The sequence below is a fragment of the Equus asinus genome, chromosome 28 (assembly GCF_041296235.1).
Source record: "Equus asinus isolate D_3611 breed Donkey chromosome 28, EquAss-T2T_v2, whole genome shotgun sequence".
NCBI classification, from domain to species: Eukaryota; Metazoa; Chordata; class Mammalia; order Perissodactyla; family Equidae; genus Equus; species Equus asinus.
Genome location: NC_091817.1, coordinates 20487337 through 20505689, shown reverse-complemented (window position 1 = coordinate 20505689; position 18353 = coordinate 20487337). Strand labels below are relative to the sequence as shown.

The 18353-nt window shown below is 41.0% G+C and overlaps 1 protein-coding gene across 9 annotated transcripts in view; it reads right to left on the bottom strand.

Annotated features, from left to right (window-relative positions):
• Positions 1-18353, bottom strand: part of CHD9 (chromodomain helicase DNA binding protein 9) — a 228646-nt gene that overhangs the window by 168123 nt on the left and 42170 nt on the right. The window contains exon 1 of one of the 9 annotated variants that reach the window (XM_044761483.2): positions 9748-10016. The exons of 6 other annotated variants lie outside the window; for them this stretch is intronic. The gene's annotated coding sequence lies outside the window, so the exon portion shown is untranslated. Of the gene's footprint in view, positions 1-9747; positions 10017-18353 lie in introns of those variants that run through there. 2 more of the 9 variants (XM_070500255.1, XM_070500259.1) reach the window with 2 other exon arrangements.

Sequence of the window (18353 nt, the reverse complement as noted above, 5' to 3'; positions counted from 1 at the left end):
TAGTCCTGAACATCAATCATACTCATAATCAAATTAAATATAAATATATATATTCTAAAGCCAAATAAATTTCAATTAATGTAACCACGGGCCCTGTAGGACCAGTGCAACTGACCCCATCTTAACAACAGAGTAATTAAGCATGGCCGAGTGGTTAAGTTTGTGCGCTCTGCTTTGGCAGCCCAGGGTTTCGTTGGTTTGAATCCTGGGCGCGGACATGGCACTGCTCATCAGGCCATGCTGAGGCGGCACCCCACATGCCACAACTAGAAGGACCCACAGCTAAAAATACACAACTATCTACCAGGGGGCTTTTGGGAGAAAAAAGAAAAATAAAATCTTTAAAAGAAAAAAAAAAAGAGTTGTCTTTCAGGATCTGAGAGCCTGCCCTTGTCCAGTTCAGGCTGGTTGAAACCACCAATCCATCCAGTGGGCATGTGCAAATGCTGGATAAGTGACCCTTTTGATGTCAAAGGGCTTCAAACTCCAGCCTCAGACGATACTCACACCACCATTTTGTGAACACGTGTCCTACTAAGAGCCATGAAGCTTGACCATGCTTGCGCAGATTACCTCACTTCTCATCTCCAATCATCTATCTCTACAGATCAGACAGCCCTGCCCTTCATCCCATAAATTTTGCCCCATGCCCTGGATCAGGGAGACAGATTTAAGAGCTGATGCCTCCTGTCTCCCTGCAGATGGATCTAGCAATAAAACTGTTCTCTTCCCAAAAGCTGATGCTGTAATAAGTGGTTTTTTTATGCACATCAGGTAGGAGAACCCTAATTCTGTGCAGTAACATTAGTATTAAAAACAGGAGATTGATTTAAATGCAGAATTTCCAAAGTTTGAAATACAATGAAAACTGAGACCCACGTTGATTATCACCATCTAACTTGCAGGGTTTAGAAATACATTCAAAGTTCCTAAAATATAGTAAGTGCTTAATAAATGTAGATTTCCCTCTCATACCTTTCACCTCTTTTCTGACTTCCCAAGAGCCTACAGTCAGTTCACACCCTCTCACGACTGTTAGGCTTCTCCAGACCTCTTCAGGTTCTTTTACTAATAATCTCCAATGCTGTCCTCTCATCTCCTTCAATACTCTGGTAATCTTTTTCACTCACTCAAATCCACCATACTGTATTAACCTCACCACTGTGATTTTTACCTCCAGGCCTCAGGCCAATTAAATGAACATTTCCTGAATATTTGTAACATTTATAATATTTATTATATGCCTGATACCTCATTAATACAAGGTTAATACTAACCTTTACCTTCAACAAGGTCCTTGCTTTTGTTTAGAAATGTCTAAATTCATTACCCTTCTAGACTAGCTCTTTGCAGTTATTTTATGTTTTCTCTCCTCAAGCCTTCAATCCTAACTTCCCCATCTTCACCGAAGGACAATTTTGCCTCATAGCCTTCCGAGGTTTTCCAGATGAAATTCACCAATCACTTTTTTTCAGAAGCATCTATCTGTCTCTTTTTCTTCTAGCTATTCTCAGAAGAGGAAGCATGACTCTTCTCCAAAAACAAATCTCACCTCTTAATACCAATCCATCTAGCCTTTCAAAGGGACTTACACCCACACACACTCCATCTCTCCCAAGGATCTTTAATCATTCCCTTGCAATTGCCTGCTTCCCTTCTAACTTTAGGCATCAGCAGATTTCCCTTACCTTAACAGAAATGTACAAAGTCATCTTATTTCTATCCTTCCATTCAATGACAAATATTGAAAATAAGTGATCTACTGCCTCTATTTACCCATTTGGCTGTTAACCTCTTGTACTTTAGTTCTGCCCCCATAAAATTACTGCAACTGTACTTTCAAAGACAACTAATAACCTCCTAGACAAACCCAAATGTTCTCTCAATCCTTGTCTTTGACCACTAAGAAACAATTGCCATCACTAACCAGACAGCAGAAGCTAAACTCAACTGCTATCTTCTATATGAAGCCTCCAATTGTTTACGCATCCCCATCTATCATATACTATTTAGGGTTTCAGTGCTGAGAAGAACAAGGTCTACAATTTATTCATCTCAAGTGCCAACTACCACCCTGCTTGGCCCATAATAAAAGCTGTTTAAATGTTTTCTGAATTCCGTTCAATCAACCGTTCCGCCTTCTGGAACTTCTTAGCTTCTATGACAGCAGACTATCCTGGATTTTCCTTCCCATGGCTTTCCTTGTTTTTCTGATTGATATAAAGTAATTTAACAGATAGAAGCTTCTATGCAGTGATTTCATTTCCATCAAATCCACTTACTTAGCATTTCAAATTCAGTCAAATGTTGTGTTGACACATATTCCTTAACATAACCTCTAAAATGTGATTTCACATTCAAATCCTTGAGAAACTCAATTCCACTTTTTTTGGAATACTAAAAACTTAATTTTTTTTCTTACTACTGACATAACATAAAGACATAAAACCTAATTTCCCACTACTTTAATAAGACCATATAGCATCTCATTGCACTCCTTTAGGTCTGCCCAAAAACATACTAAGAAAGCAACAGATGGGTCCCTATTTATATAATGATGTGTATCCCTATGAGTAGCCCTGGGAACTTTGGTCATTTCTGACAGATTTCTATTCATCTCAGGAATAATATGTATCTTTATTATAATCTCGCTGCCTCATTCCCCAGGGCCCTATTTAAAAGTATCACGTACATTTCACCTACTACCTATCAAATTCGCTTGGACCAAAAGTTTTCTTTTCTTCCATCTCAAGAAGATTTAAGTTATAAATATGTATTTTTCATTCTTCCCAAACCATACCCCCAAATGGTACACTATCCATTCTATTTTAAAAAACAAACATTTTTAAGGCTCAAGAAAAGACAGCGTCTCTTAGTTGACCATAACTTTGAAAATATAAAACTATGTTTTGCTCTAATCTGCTGTAATCCAACAGACACAAAACAAGCACTCATTTTTGGGCCCAAAATCTTTATATTTGCTGTTTCATATTCCTTTGTACTATGTCTCATTTAAGTAGAAATAACTATTCACTGTCAAATAGTAATTTTTGGAGATTAAAAAAAAAGAGCAAAAGACTTTTCAAACAGTGGTATTTTAATCAAACCATATAACTGAATACAGAGTAACTGGCATTCTTGTATACTGCTGAAAGGAGTGTAAACTGGAAAAACGTTTTTGGAAAACTATACAGCATTATTGCTAAAGTTGAACATATGTATACCTATGACCAGCTTTTCCACTTCTAGAAATATATACTCCACAGGAATGTCTGCACACATGCACCAAAAGCCATGTATAGGAATGTTCATATCAGTATTACGCATAACAGTCTAAAACTGAAAACATGTCCATCATACATCAGAATCAACAGCATTGAGAATGAATGAATTATTCCTGCATGGAAAAACACAGATTAGTCTCAGACATAATATTAAGCAAAAGAATACGTACTATATGATTCCATTTACATAAAGTTCAAAACCAGGCAAAGCTACTCTCTGGTTTTGGAAGTCAGCATAATGGTTACCTCTGGGAAGGCTGAATGGGAATGATAATTGAAAGGGAGTATGGGGGGAGCTTCTGGGGTGCCAGTAACAATAACATTCTATTCTTTGACCTGGGTGGTAGTTTCAGAGACGAGTTTACTTTGTAATAAGTCATACAGCTACATACTTAAAATTTATACACTTTTCTGAATGTCCCTAGTAACTTGAAAATTTTTTTAAAAACCTAAATGGAACAAGATGAACCATAAGTATGTATTTATAAATCACCATTTAGAGTATATATCATTCAAAAAAAACATTGGTAAACAAATATAGGATGGTCTCTGACAGGACTTCAGTAAACTCTGTATACTACTGATTTCAATGCATGTTCACCAAAGCAGAACTAATTCTTCTATCGGGATATACAGTGAACTCACTAAATTATGCAATCTCTGAAATAAAATATTCCCTAAGACAAGAAACTTCAGGCAACTTAGTTTCTCTGTACATCAGTTTCTTCATCTATAAAACAGATTAAATATGCACCAAATCTAGAATCTTAAATTCTAAATTTCTTTTAGGCAAAGTTGCTCAGTTCCTGGAATGGAGGAAAAAATTTTAATTAATAAATATCTAATTGTCTTTTTCAAGATAAACACTGCAAAGATGATATGACCAAAAAATATATTGAATTCTAGTCAGTTAGTTCCATGAAAAAAAGAATAATTTTTGCTTTACTCAAACTGTGATAAATCACATTTTAAGATAAAATAAACTTTATGCAAAATATATGAAGCCAAACCATTATCCTAACCATTTTTTCCTTCTTCTTATAGAAGAACTAAGAAGATACATTCACAGTTATCTTTCAGAAGCACAGCCGTTGATTTCCAACAGAGTAAAATTTAATATACTTTATACTGCTGCTGCTTAGTCAGGAAAACTAAACTGGAATGATCACTGGACAAGAAAAATAATTTTTTTTTCAGATTTCAAACTATGTCCCCTTGTAACAACATTTGAAATTACTCGTTAAAAAAGTTTTAAAGTATAATAAAAGAAATATTAAACGCTTAGTTAACTTCACTCAATAATGCCAAAGTATAACAGAAACATCAGTATCTACAGTTATTCAATAAATAATGGCTACTAATGACCTGAATTATAATTTTTATTCACAAGCACTAGAAGCCTCATTAAAAATGATAAATTTAACATCTGGCTGCCTACAAGCTAATAACTTTAAAGAGTGCTACTTCCTGGGAACACCAAGACTACAAGACTTTTGTTTTCTGCACCATCACCCAAATAATATATAAACATATCTAATACTACATTCCAGTTAACTTTTTTCTCAAACCTTCATATCTAATATAATCTATATTAAGAAAGTATCCACAAATAAACTTTCAAAAACTGAACTACATTGCTAAAAAGTAAGATCATTTCAGGTATCAATTTTTCTAGCATAAATATGAAGCTTGTTCCTTCCTCTCAAAACTCTGAATATTTTGGTGTCACACATAGTTACACCTATCCTGACTGAGGCACCTATCAGTCAGGTAAAGGCAGTCCCCACCTTCTGAAACACTTGTTTGAAGATGGTGTAATAAACTTGATTTCTTGCCAAATCTTTCCTCCCCCATATCATCTTCACCTTAGTAAATCCCATCACCATCTATCTAGTTCCTTAAGCCAGGCTCCTGGAGGTCATTTTTGACATCTTCCTTTAACATCCAATCCATCACAAAGTCAGCGGGCCCTCCCCCTCTCCCCCATCTCTTCTTTCTCTGTATTTCAAATCAAATCTTTTATATATATCCTTTTCCTTCCTTCACCTCCACAGCTGCTACCCTAGTTCCAGCTACACCATGTCCTATTCTCAGCAATGGTAGTAGTACAACGTCTGCTTTCACTCTTGCCTTTTTCCAATCCATTCTCAATCAAAGTGATTTTTTTAAAAATTTAAATTCAAGCAGATTATTCTTCTGCTTCAAAATCTTCAGTAACTGCAATGTCCTTAGTAAAACACCAAAGTCTTTATCATGCCCTGCAAGGCCATGTGTGGCCTGCTCTCTCTCCATCTCTCCCATTTCATCTTGTGCAGTTTTCCTCTCTTATTATGCTCCTGCCACCCTGAACTTCTTTCATTTCTTCCAACATACTAAACTCTCTCTTCCCTTCATACATATTTGTCTCTCTTCCAGGAACTTTGCTCCCTATCTGGATTCTTATTCTTTATGCCTTGACTTAAATATCACCACCTGAGAGAGGCCTTCTCTGACCACACCATCTAAAATCCTCATTTTTCTCTCTCCTAGCATTCTGTTCTCTTCCTTTATTTAATTCATCACAAGTTCTAATTTTACATTTGTTTATTTACTTGTTCATTATCAGTTTCTTCTATTAGACTATAGATTCTACAAAGGTGAGGATCACTTAATACATTTATTATATTACATATGAAAAATTAATAAAGGGATCACCTAATAAATCTGTTTAATGAATTAATGGATGTGAATGACCCAGAGTCCAGAGGATAAATTACAGGTCAAAGTGACTTCCCCTCCTCTGGGTCTCCTGTTATCACTTGATCAGCTTTCCAACTGTTTCTAAAAGGGAGGAGCAAAAAGTGTTCCTACAAACTTAAAGGCAATACAACAGAGGGAATGTCTAGAAGTTGTACATAACATGTCAAATAAGTGAGACAAATAATAATGTTATGACCTCACAGGAAGGTGAAATCCCTAAGGGCTACAATGACAGGAGATGACTTTATTCACAAAGTGGAATTTGCCCTGAGTATTCACAGACTGATAAAATTCAGAGAGGTGGAATGTATGAGAGTGAAGCCCAAGCAAGGAAATAAACAGATACAAAGTGGTAGAAGATAGTTATAAAATTGGAATGTGGCAACTTATACTTACAAAGTAAATAAGTGTAAAAAGCTAAATCTTCTATCATTATGAAATCTGTATTGTGTTAAGACAATTATGTTAAGACCACAACAGCTACAAAACAATTAAAAGGTTACAATAAAATCATTCTATCTTCTCAGCATCCATAAAGTTCTTGATTCCAATTTTTGGCTTTTAAAGTTTTTCAAACATTTATAACACGTTCTCATAGTTTTCATAATTCATTTTCACTCTGATCAACTGCCTCAACTTCCCATATTCTTACCTATGTTCTTTATTCACTATACCGACACCTGATGAAATTTCCCAGTAGGTCTATTATTTCAGTCACATTTATTTTTCCTTTTTAGACTTTGGCTTCTCTAGGATTTCATTTACCCCCTCTGTCAAAGTGTTTAGTTTGCTTTTTTTCTATTGCATTTACATTAATGATCAACACATCTAACTCTTTAGAAAATTTAAAATGTTCACACGTACCAAAATTTTCATTTTAGTATTGATAGAAGCTTCAACAGATTTTACTTCTAAGTCTGTAATGCTACTTCGCTTGCTGCCTTTAAATTTATAAAACATTAAGCCCCTCCTTCAGTTCTATCTTGTTTCCAGGAGTAAACTGCCAAAGTCTAGTTCAATGCCTTATAGAAGGCATTCAATTACATCAGATAAGGGGTTTGGAGCTAAAAGTTTCCTTTTTTCTTTTTTAAAGATTGGCCCTTTAGCTAACAAGTGTTGCCAATCTTTTTTTTTTTCCTGCTTTATCTCCCCAAATCCCCATGGTACATAGTTGTATATCTTAGTTGCAGGTCCTTCTAGTTGTGGTATGTGGGACACTGCCTCAACGTGGCCTGACGAGCGGTGCCATATCTGCGCCCAGGATTCGAACCGGCAAAACCCGGGGCTGCCACAGCGGAGCGCATGAACTTAACCACTCAGCCACAGGGCTGGCTCTTTTTTTTTTTTTTTTTTAAAGATTTTATTCTTCCTTTTTCTCCCCAAAGCCCCTGGTACACAGTCATGTATTTTTAGTTGTGGGTCATTCTAGTTGTGGCATGTGGGACGCCGCCTCAGCGTGGCTTGATGAGCGGGGCCATGTCAGCACCCAGGATTCCAACTGGCGAAACCCTGGGCCGCCAAAGCGGAGCAGGAGAACTTAACCACTCAGCCATGGGGCCAACCCCCAAAACTTCCAAGTTGAAAATTCTATAATTTTGTTAATCTTACTTGTCATAGACTTTTTCCACTGACAACACTGCTTTCTTATCTTTATTCATACCCACCCATTAGCATTATTCTTTTAAAACCATTTTCAGGTAAGGCCAAAAACTCTACCACTATTTGTTTCAAAACTTCTGCCTTTTCTTAAATCCAAATATAATTTTTGTATTTCAGAGGTCAGATCTCATGCAATTCTCAGTATCATGGAATTGTAAAACTGGAGAAAACTAGAGCTCAGAGGTTAGGAAACCTGACTATAGCTACACAGCTGGCGAAGCCACCAAGTCCTGATTCTCTCCAATCAGCACTCCTTCCAAGTCAAGGCGGCTTTCCTGGTTACATCAACACGTTTTCTTCCTAATGCTATTGCTTATGTTCTTCTAAGAATATCATCTTCTCCTGGTTAATCAATCACAAGCTTCTTGTTTTTTAACTCTACAATATCCACCCACTCTCCTGAGACTGCTCAGGGATGACAGATACCTCAAGCAAATCTGAAAGGCAACTACTTTTTTTTCCCCAGAGCATTTCATGTATATTATTATATGATCTGTAGTTTATAGGAAACTCCCCAAGGACTGAGACCTGCCAATACTTTGTAGTACACTATAACTATTTAAGGTGAGGTGTTAAAGCAATAAAAGCAGAAACAGAAAAGTCTTGGAAGATACATAATACAGGTTTAACTTGCTTGGAGCAATAGTTGTTTTTCATTTAACAAGTATTTATCAAATATGTGTCATATGGAAAGCTCTGTGCTGCCTGCTCTTAGCAAAAAGTCACATTTAAATTCAGGTTCTGTAAATCCAACAGAAAAGAAGAAACCCTATGTTCATCCTTTTGCATTGCAAAAAACAAAAACAGAAACACACCCACACAACAGACAACTCCCTCTGCAATGTGGAATCCGCCCTTAGGTTCACCTTCTGTACGTTCAAATGTTTACAGATCTAGTGTTCGTCTAAACAGTACCTGTACAATTAGGCACAGAGTTTAGGCGGAGTAGCATTACACAAGATAAGCCGTCTTTTCTGTTCAGGATCCTAGCTAGTTAAGTAGAACTGGAGAGTTTAAAATCAGAGTAAAGGAAACTGTCAAAAGTAGCATGCAAGACTGAGAAACTAAACTGATAGTAATTTTATTAATGAGCATAAACTTTATTTAATACAGAGGAATTCTGAGGTAGTTACGAGTATTTCACATAAATGGATAAAAGTCACAATAGTGTCAAATCCCAGACTTCCAGGAAACTGTGCAACACTGTTAGCATTACGATTAAGAAAAAATAGCCTACTTTGTTCTGAGAAGTTTTATTTTTCTTAAAAAAAAAAAAAGGCAAAACAAAACCAAAAAAGGAACACACAGAAACCACTCTGAGCTGGCGACTGCGACAGGCAAGTAAGACACCCTGGCTTTCCGGGTCGTGCTTGGCTTTGGGATGGATGTCCGCGAAGAGAGCCCTGGAACCACCCATCACGTCCCACACCCAGCGCCCAAGGAAGCGGCAGCAGACGGAGGCCGGCGGGGTCGGGCCGCTGCAGACGCGGAGGTCCGGGGGGACTCCCCGGCGGGGCGAAGGAGCCCCGAGCAGACAGCGCGCCCGGCAGCCGGGAGGCCAGGCCCGGGAGAGCACCGGGGGCATGTGGGCTCGGGTCACCCAGCGCCCGCGCGGGACGCCCTGCCACGGGTCACGGAGACGAGACGGCGGGCGGGCGGGCGGGGAGGAGGCTGCGGGATGGAGGGAAGCCCGACCCCGGGAGGGAAGCGAACAGACGGAGAGGCCCCGACCTCCCGCGGGGCGGGGAGGGGGGGGGGGGGAGGCCTGCCCACCCACGCCCTGCCCGCCCTGCCCGCCCTGCCCGCGCCTCCGTTCGACGCAACAGGCGCGGCGGCCGGGTCCCGACCCCGGGCTCTGCGGGCCGGGGGGCGGGGGCAGCCGCCCGCAGCCATGACAGGCGCGGGGCGGACCACGGGCTGGCTGGGCCGCACGTGCGGGCAGCGCCCCCGCCCCGGCCGCCCCGGCCTCCCCGCGGCGCCCGCCCGCCGCCCCCGGGCAGGCCCCTCACCTCCCGCGGCCCGGCCCGGCCCGACCCCCGGTCGAGCGGCGGCGGCACGTACTCACCGCCGCCCGCGGGCTCCCCGGCTTCGCCATGGCTGAGGCGCCCCCGCCGCCCCCCGCCTCGACCGAGACTGACACGCGCGGCTGGCCGGGCGGGGGCGGCCTCCGGCGACCACCCAGCTGACAGAACCCGCCCCCGCCTCTCTCCACCAGTTGAGCAGCGGCCGCTGCCCCGAGGCGCCCCCGAGCTTCCTCCTCCCGCCTCGGCGGCGGGTGGCAGCGCCGGGCGGCGGCGGCACTTACCGGTGGCGCGGCCAGGCCCCCCTGTCAGCGCGGGGCCGGGCGGGAGAGGAGGGAGGAGGGAAGGGGCACCGCCTCCCCGCGCCGCCGCGCACCCGCTGATTGGCCCCGTTCACTCCCCCAGCGCGACCCCACCAGCCCCTGCGAGCGGCACTCCGGCAGCACCGGCGCGCCATTTGCATATTTGTGCCCGCGCCGCTGATTGGCCCGGGCTCGGAGGGGCGGCTGTGACCGCGGCCGCTCCCGCCGCCGCTCCGGCCGCGTCGGGCGACCCCGGGGGGAGGATGCCCCTCTCCGCGCCCTTGCCCTCGCGGCGGGGCCCGACCGCGGGCGGAGGGCGGCGGGAGGCGGAGTCGCAGCCCTGCTCCAACATGGCCCCGCCGCGCCGCCGACCCAATCGCCGCTGCGGTTACTGCAGCAGCCCCGGGCGGCCTCGGGGCGGGGAAGTGCTGGGGCCGGGCGCCCTCTGGCCGGAGCGCGGGGCAGTGCAGTGGCCCGGGCTCCCCTCGCCGCCCAGTCGCGGCCGCCACGTCAGGCCGCGCCCTCGCGGCGGCCTCTCCCTCCCCGCCGCCCCGCCGCCACGTCAGTCCCGCCAGGCACGCCCGGGCCGCGCGCTGACCAGTGGCGGGGTCGCCGCCGAGGTCACTCACGCGCTGTGCATCTCCCCGCCAGCCCGGGACCGCCGAGGAACGACGAGGCTTTTCAAACGGCCGTGGTTTCGGACCCACGTTCTCCTTTCATGCCGCGACCCGGATGACACAGCCTGTGCCGTGAAATCGGGAGCCAGGAGAGTGCCGCGGCGATGATGCAGCGATTCCGTCCAGGTGCCGAGCACCTGCCGCGGAGAAGGCCCCGGGGAGACGCAGCCCCGAGTCCTGATCTAGACAGAGCGCGCGGGTCTCAACAGCGGACAGCTGGGGCTGACACCTCGTCTCCCCGAGGTTCCGGCCCCCGTTCTAAACTGCACAGCTATGAGAGGAAAGAAAGAACAAACGAAAAAAGGAAACAAACAAAAAAAAGACGGAGAGGGCGACACTGGTCCGGGAGGAGGGGGCATACTGGAAAACCACTGGCCCACGAAGGTGTACGGACACCTGGGTTCCCTCTTGCTCTGTCAGTAATTAACTGAGTGACCTACATTATATCATAACATGACCCAGGGCCTCGGTTTTCCCTTCTGTAAAATGAAGGGGCTGGACAAATTTTCTAAAAGCCTTCTAGCTCTAAAATTCTATGGGACTCTTTTTCAGGCCCTGAGCTGGCTTTAATACCTAACTAAAGCTTTAAAATCCGTATCAGAATGAGAGAGACAAAATAATCGAATGTTAGAACTCCAGTCAGTCCACCTTATGGTTGTTCAAAACTGTTTACAGTTTCAAATCCAGAGTGGGTGATATTTAACATCCACCTTACAGTTGACAGAAATCTCTTGAATTTCCGTCTCCCCAAAGAAGCATAGAGCAATGTCACTGTGCTTGTTTATGCCTGACCAGCATGGAATGGCTGCGGTATACAGAGAGCTAGTTGCCAAGTAATTTCATTCTTCATATTCCCCATGAAGGCCCTCCAGGGTAGATAACACATTTCTGTTTAGCTGAGATACTGAAGGGGCTGGGAGGAAACCCTGCTGAGAGAGAAGTTACAAGTACAGCTTTGATTCCCCTCAAGGATACTTAATAACAACCACATACTAGGATAAGAATGCACAGAAACAGTTCATCTCCGAGCTCCCTACACTACTTCTCATTTAAATATTGCTTTAGTCTGCAAATTCAACCTGTTGAGTCCAACTTAAGGCCAGTAGCATCTCATTTTTCTGGCATGATGGGAGAATAAAAAAATTCCATGTAAATGAAAACTTTAGCTACTTTACAGAACTTTTCTCCCCAAGAAAACTTGTTTTCAATACAGCCCTTTGAAAATTACTTTCACTTGGTGATTAAGGAGCATCATTATCAACATTATTGTATTCTGTCAAGACTAATGAATGCCCTCAGAAGTATGTAGATCTATTTGTCCCTATAATAAATGGCCTCTAGAATGCTGTTTTTATGATTATTTTAAACTGACATCTGCCTTTTTATATGTCTCCTTTCTTACTCTGGGCTGACACTTCTCCATTCTTCAACCTAACCTTCTTTCCTTTTTTTTTTTTAATGCTTCTCTTCTCCAATGAATTTAGACATAGATAAACTTTCATTAGTTTAGACACTCACATTTTAAGTAAAGATTTTCTGTGGGGTCTTCCTGTCGGTTAAGTACATGAGTTTTTGTGACATCTATTTTGACTGCTCAGTGACTGGTTTTCTCTTATTTCTTAAATCTTAGTGGTATTTTGGCAACTAAGATTTCTGAATATGTGCACTCTGGAAAAGCTATTGAAAAGGATAGCTCTACACCCAGAATTTAGAAGCTAGATCAGAAATACTACCCATTGCAATTTAAATTAATAATAATCAATATCATCAACAACATCAGAATCTAGCAATATTGGGGCCAGCCCCATGGCCTAGTAGTTAAGTTCAGCATGCTCCGCTTCAGTGGCCTGGGTTCACAGGTTCAGATCCCGGGTGCAGACCTACACCACTCATCAGTGGCAGCGACCCACATAAAAAATAGAGGAAGAGTGGCACAGGTGTTAGCTCAGGGCTAATCTTCCTCAAGCCAAAAAAGAGAAAGACTGGCAACAGATGTTAGCTCAGGGCAAATCTTCCTCAGGGGAAAAAAAAAATCTAGCAACACTGGCCTAGTATTTCCATCAGGCAATGGAATGTACAGAGTCAGGTGGTCTCAATGCTCTCCCAGTCTTCCTATCCCACTCTAGAGTAAAAATGGCTACATTCTTACCCAATGCCTTTCAAACCAAAAAGACTCTCTATCTGCAAACACAATGATTCCAGTCACTAGGAAGCCTGTGCTCTGGCTGTCTATGGAGAACAGAGAGCGGTTTTCCATACCCTGAATGAAGCACTCTATAAGGGTATCCAATAGGTGCCATGTACTGAAATCCAACTAGAGCCTGAATGAAGCACTCTACAAGGGTGTCCAATAGGTGCCATGTACTGAAATCTAACTAGACTTTGCATGAAGCACTCTACAAGGGTATCCAATAGGTGCCACTTACTGAAATCTAACTAGACCCAGGCACTGTGTTAAGAGTTTATATTTGTTATGTCATTTTACCTTCACAACCAGTCTGTGAGGAAGGGATTATTTTTCCCATTTTACAGATGAAGAGGGTCCAAAATCTTGCCCTGGTTACACAATCATCGAGTGGCAGAGATAGGACACAAACTTAGAACTGATTGATCCTAAAGCCTATACCTATTAACCATTATACTACATCCTTCCCTTCAGCCCTAGTTTCCAATTCTACATTTATCAAGCAACCTTTTAGTAACTAATTTGGCACCTTGTAAGTGGGAATTCCCTGTACAGGCATTTTGGTAGAGGCCACCAAAAAAGCAATATCCCAAAATGTATATATCAAGCTTGGCATTTTCTTGCAAGTTTGAGGAATATGAACCAATGTTCTGGTACCTGTTCACTTTTGGGGGAACTGATACAATCAAGATCCTAAACCTGCAAGACTAAGGATTACACCCTACCTCAGTGAGAACTGTAGTAGTGATACCCACAGAACAGTCAAAACAACCTTGAAAAAGAAGAAAGTTGGAAGACTCACACCTGCTGATTTAAAAACTCACCACAAAGCCACAGTGACTGAGAAAGTGTGATACTGGCATAAGGATAGACAGATGGATCAATGGACTAGAATAGAGAGCCTAGAAAAAAAACCTTTACATTTATGGTCCATTGATTTTCAACAAAAGTGCCAAGACATTTAAATCGAGAAAGACAACTGGATATACAAATGCTAGAGAATGAAGTTGGATCCCTACCTCACGCTATACACAAAAAAATAAATCAAAAGGGATCATAGACCTAAATGTAAGAGGTAAAACTATAAAACTCTAAGAGGAAAACATAGGAACAAATCTTCTGGATCTTGGGTTAGGCAACAGTTTCTTATACATGACACCAAAAGCACAAGCAACAAAATATAAATTGGACTTGATTAAAATTAAAAACTTGCACAAGCAACCAAAGAAAAAATAGATAAATTGAACACGAAAATAGAACACCTTTTGTGCTTCAAAGGACACCATTAAGAAAGTGCAAAGACAGACACCAGAATGACAGAAAATATTTGCAAATTGTATATCTGATAAAAGTCTAGTATCCAGAATGTATAAAGAGCTCTTACAACTCAACAATAAAAAGACAAATAACCCAATTTAAAAATGGGCAAAGTCACTCTCGCCACTCCTATTCAACACAGTACTCAAGGTTTTGGCCAGAGCAATTAGGCAAGAAAAAGAAATAAAAGGTATCCAAATTGGAAAGGAAGAAGTGAAACTCTTGCTCTTTGCAGACAACATGATGCTACATATAGAAAACATTAAAGAATCCACCAGAGGGGCTGACCCCGTGGATGAGTGGTTAAGTTTGCATGCTTCGGCAGCCCAGGGTTTAGCTGGTTCAGATCCTGGACACAGAATTAGCACCACTCATCAAGCCATGCTGAGGCGGCATCCCACAAACCAGAGCCAGAAAGACCTACAACTAGAATATACAACTATGTACTGCAGTGCTTTGGGGAGAAGAAGAAGAAGAAAGGCAAAAGATGTTAGTTCAGGGCCAATCTTTAAAAAAAAAAAAAAAAAAGAACCCACCAGAAAGCTATTAGAAATAATCAACAACTACAGCAAAGTTGCAGGGTAAAAAATCAACTTACAAAAATCAGTTGCATTTCTATACACTAATAATGAACTACCAGAAAGAGAACTCAAGAATACAATCCCATTTACAATCACAACAAAGAGAATAAAATATCTAGGAATAAATATAACCAAGAAGGTGAAAGATCTATACACTGAAAACTATAAGACATTATTGAAAGAATTGATGATGACATAAAGAAATGGAAAGATATTCTATGCACATGGATTGGAAGAAGAAACATAGTTAAAATATCCATACTACCTAAAGCAATCTACAGATTCAATGCAATCCCAATCAGAATCCCAATGACAGTCTTCACAGAAATAGACCAAAAAATCCTAAAATTTATGTGGAACAACAAAAGACCCTGAATAGCCAAAGAAAACCTGAGAAAAAAGAAAAAAGCTGGAGGTATCACAATCCCTTACTTCAAAATACAATACAAAGCTATAGTAATCAAAACAGCACGGTACTGGCACAAAAACAGACACACAGATCAATGGAACAGAACTGAAAGCCCAGAAATAAAACCATACATCTATGGACAGCTAATCTTCGACAAAGGAGCCAAGAACATACAATAGAGAAAGGAAAGTCTCTTCAATAAATGGTGTTGGGAAAACTGGACAGCTGCATGCAAAAGAATAAAAGTAGACCATTATCTTATACCATGCGCAAAAATTAACTCAAAATGGATTAAAGATTGAATGTAAGACCTGAAACCATAAAACTCCTGGAAGAAAATATAGACAGTGCACTCTTTGACATCGGTCTCAGCAGCACCTTTTCAAATACCATTTCTACTCAGGCAAGGGAAACAAAAGAAAAAATAAACAAATGGGACTACATCAGACTAAAAAGCTTCTGCAAGGCAAAGGAAATCATAAACAAAACAAAAAGACAACTCACCAACTGGGAGAAAATATTTACAAATCATATATCTGACAAGGGGTTAATTTCCAACATATATAAAGAACACATACAGCTCAACAACAAAAAGACAAACAACCCAATCAAAAAATGGGTAGAGGCTATGAACAGACATCTTTCCAAAGAAGATATACAGATGGCCAACAGGCACATGAAAAGATATTCGATGTCACTAATGATTAGAGAAATGCAAATCAAAACTACAATGAGATATCACCTCACACTCATCAGAATGGCTATAATTAACAAGATGAGAAATAATAAGTGTTGGAGAGGATGTGGAGAAAAGAGAATCCTCATTCACTGCTGGTGGGAATGCAAACTGGTGCAGCCACTACGGAAAACAGTAGGAGATGTCTCAAAAAATTAAAAAGAGAAATACTATATGATCCAGCTATCCCAGTACTGGGTATTTATGAAAAGAACATGAAATCAACAATAAAAAGAGATCAATGCCCACCTATGTTCAATGCAGCATTATTCACAATAGTTAAGACATGGAAGCAACCCAAGTCCCCATCAACTGATGAATGGATAAAGAAGATGTGATATATACAATGCAATACTACTCAGCCATAAAAAAAGACAAAATCGTCCCATTTGCAACAACATGGATGGACCTTGAGGGTATAAGGGTATAAGCAAAATATGCTAGACACAGAAAGACAAAGACAGTATGATTTCACTTATATGAGGAAGATAGACAGATAAAGAGAACAGATTAGTGGTTACTAGCGGGGAAAGGGGTTAAGGGATGGGTGAAAGGGGCAAAGGGCACATATGTATGGTGATGGATAAAAACTAGACTATTGGTGGTGAGCACGATGCAGTCTATACAGAGATTTATAAATAATAATGTACACCTGAAATTACACAATGTTATAAACCAACATGAACTCAATAAAATTTTTTTAAAAGACAGCAAAAAAATTTTTTAATTAAAAACAATGGGCAAAGTATTTTCGAATGGACATTTCTCCAATGAAGTTATATAAATAGCCAATACGCACATGAAAAGCTGCAAAACATCATTACTTATTAAAGAAATGCAAATCAAAACCACAATGAGATACCATTTCACATCCATTAGGATGGCTATAATAAAAAAGACAGGCGGGGGGCCGGCCTGGTGGCACACTGGTTAAGTTCACATGTTAGGCTTCGGCGGCCTGGGGTTCGCAGGTTCGGATCCTGGGTGCGGACATGGCACCGCTTGGCAAGCCATGCTGTGGTAGGCATCCCACATATAAAGTAGAGGAAGATGGACGCAGATGTTAGCTCAGGGCTAATCTTCCTCAAAAAAAGTAAATTAAATAAATAAAAAAATAAAATAAAAGGCAATAACAAGTGTTGATGAGGATATGGAGAAATTGGAACCCTCATACACTGCTGGTGGGAATGTAAAATGGTACATGCCATTTTGGAAACAGTTCTTTGAAAAGTTAAAACATAGTTATTGACCCAGCAACCCAAAAGAAATGAAAACATATGTCCACACAAAAACTTGCATACAAATGTTCACAGCAGCACTATTCATAATAGCCCAAAAGCAGAAACAACCCAAATGTTGAACGGATAAACAAAAGTGGTATATCCCTTCTATGGAAAATTATTCAGCCACCAAAAGCATTAAGTGCTGACACATACTACAAAACAGGGATGAACTTTGAAACATTATGCAGAGTGATAAAAGCCAGATACAAAAGGCCACATTGTATGATTCCATTTATATGAAAGGTCCTGAATAAGCAAACCTTTAGAGACACAAAGTAGATTAGTGGATGCCTAGGGCTGGGTTGGAGGGGAGGGGATGAATAATGGAGAATGATTGCTAATAGGTACTTTTTGGGGGTGATGAAAGTGTTCTAAAATTAGACTGTGGTGATGGTTGCACAACTCTGTGGATATACTAAACACCAGTGAAGTGCAAATTTTTTGGTAAGTAAGTACTATCTCAATAAAGCTATTAAAAAAAGTGATGCCTAGCCAGCAACTTCCAACTTTGTTATAGTATTACATTCACTGAATCCATATATATACATATACATATACATATATATACATACATATATGAACATATGTTGAGACAAAAGGAACAGACATTTTCAGTATATTTATCAAATTAGTTACGCAGCAAATAATTTTTTAAAATCTGAAGATTATTGCAGTGGCACTATTATTTCTCATATTGGGCTCACCAGTTTTGTGACTTCGGTATAATTTACTTAATTTACAAGCATTTAAATACCTACACCATGTATATGTACCAGGCTGGGTGCTATGTCAGCTTCAGAAGAAGGGATTATTATTCCCATATAAAAATAATAAATTATTAATAATAAATATTGAACAAATGTGCGTGTATAAAACACCTTCTTACTCATACTTACTGACATTCATTCACAGGTTGAAGCACTAAAAAAAAGTTCTTTCACAGACCAACAATAAGTACTTATAAATGTTAAGATATGCTTTTTTCATCTTTACACATTTTATGTAGATTCATAATTTAAATGTTTTATGGCTCATTCTATTATGGAATATAACATGCTTTCCATCTTACTGCAATAATGAATAGTAGCTTGAAGAGCGGAGACACTTTTCCACTCTAGGAAAAGAATCTGAGAGGAACTTTAGTTGATTCGGTAGTGAAT